The following is a 2,500-nucleotide window of genomic DNA, read 5'->3' as shown; positions in this document are numbered from 1 at the left end:
ACCAGCAACAGACGACAATAATAATAATAATAATAATAATAATAATAATAATGATAATAATAAAATGGATTTGTTTTTATGAAAAAAAATTACAATAATGACAATGTTTTTATATAAAAAAGAATATTAGTAGTAGTAGTAATGATAACAATAATAAGAATGACAATAATAACATTAATAAGAAGAAGAATGACAATAATAACATTAATAAGAATACCAATAATATCACTACTACTACGAATAATAATAATGATAATAGTAGTAGTAGTAGTAACAAGTACAAGAACAACAATACGTACAAAGAAAATACAGCTGAAAAGCTTCTACATCTTCCCTATGACTTTCGTGAATCAATTCAGATTTTCAAATATAACGCAAAAGCAAATTCTTCAAAGGTTTACGAGTTGATAAGAAAAATAAATAAAATAATAATACTGTACGAGAAAAAAAAAAAAAAATGTATCTAGTGTCACTAAGAAAGTTCCCATACTTCCTTATATTTTCCATAATTACTAAGAAATTTCAATAAGACGGAGCGAAATATCACCCAATAATGGAATGGTTTGTTTACCACGCAGAGAGTCATGCTATCCTCGCCAGTGCGTATTCCATCCCTGCCCATTCTGCCAAAACACATGTAGATTGAACTGAAGTCAGGCTTTGGGTGGATCCTCTATCACCCACAAGTTATACACAAGCCCTGTATAATATTGGTACATATTCACGCTATCCCATAACCCTACTAAAGTTTACTCGATTCAGTTCTTGAAAAATAAAATAAAGATATATGTGTATCAAGCTGGACGCTGATTAAGGGCAGAGCATTCAACGACTTGAAATAACACCGGTGATTGTGATTGACTAAGCTATATGATAGGATGCCTCATCAATATCTCTCTCTTTCCCTCCTTCTCTTTCTCGTATATATACATACATATATATATATATATATATATATATATATATATATATATATATATATATGTATAGGCATGTATATATATATATGCATATGTATATTTATGTATTTATATATATTCATATATATCATATACATTTATACATATATACATATATACATATATACATATTCATATCTATATAGATGTAAACATAAATATATATATAAACACATATATACATAAATATATATATATATCTACATATATATACATATACATATATATATACATATATATATACACATATACATATATATACATATACATACACATACATACATACATACATACATACATATATATATATATATATATATATACACACATATATATATACACACACGTCAATACGTGAAAGGCGAAGTGGAATGTGCTCGACTACGGTTAGCACAAGCTCTGGTTACGATGCCACCAAAGCGAACCAGTCTTGGCAACGTATTTATATCAACCTTCATCGGCGTTTTATTTTAATCCCCGACTAGCACCCTGGATGGATAGCCACATACTCGCATAGTGATTATAATAGTGATTGACCTGTGTTATCATAATGGGAATGCCAAACATCAGTTTAATCAGGTATACCCAACAGACAGTTATTAATGACTGAATCAAAATAATGTGTGCTGCCCTGAGGTATATATATATATATATATTTTTTTTTTTCACCAACGCAACAGATTTTTTTTTTCTCTCTCTCTCTCTTTCTTTCTGTCTCTCAAAAATAAAAAATAAAAAATCTAACAAATATATACATGAGGCCTAGAACAGGCTAAATTTGATTGAAATTTAGTCAAAGTATAATTATTTGAGGATTTCCCCCCCCCCCCTCTCTACCCCCAGATGTCTGACATTTAGACAGGTTTCTGAGAAAACTCTTTCATCATGTATCATATTTTATGTATTACTGCGTATTTCTTTGTGCTCCGGCTGGTGAGTGACCATGAGTCCACACCAAGTGCCCGCCTTAATTAAAATGTCTCATACGCAACTTCTCGTAATAATGTACTGTTTCGTTGCATTACATTTGTTCGCTGTCATCGCGTTTGCCGTTACGAAATCCCTTACATATCAATCCCTCCCTGCTTGATATGTTAAGCTCTTTGGTATTGTTGTGAGGGACTTCGACCTGAAGGAAAAATAATGATAGAGTGACATTAAAAGCTTTTCATCACGAGTAGTTTGTATACTTGACAATATTGCTCTATTACAACAACGTCTTGTTGTATACCAGCAAGTCTCTGTTCTTGATGGACAGATTGATAATTTTATAACATAAACTGAAAGTAATACCGATGTACTATTTATCCCACCCATGCCTAACATAACGCAAACCCCAAGCAGAGGTACATATTTGAACAATGAACAGTATTTTCAGCACGCGAATGGTTGACTTTGAATGGGCGGTCGTGCTTGCCTCGGCGCAGAGGGTGTGTTTTAAGATCCGCTGAACGATTCAACACTGATTAGAATCAGGATGACTCAAGGGTGACACAGAACCTTGTGTGATGGAAGTTCAACCAACAGCCAAGTCACACCGT

The sequence above is a fragment of the Penaeus chinensis genome, chromosome 37 (genome assembly GCF_019202785.1).
Source record: "Penaeus chinensis breed Huanghai No. 1 chromosome 37, ASM1920278v2, whole genome shotgun sequence".
In the NCBI taxonomy this organism is placed as follows: Eukaryota; Metazoa; Arthropoda; class Malacostraca; order Decapoda; family Penaeidae; genus Penaeus; species Penaeus chinensis.
This window is presented reverse-complemented; position numbering follows the sequence as displayed.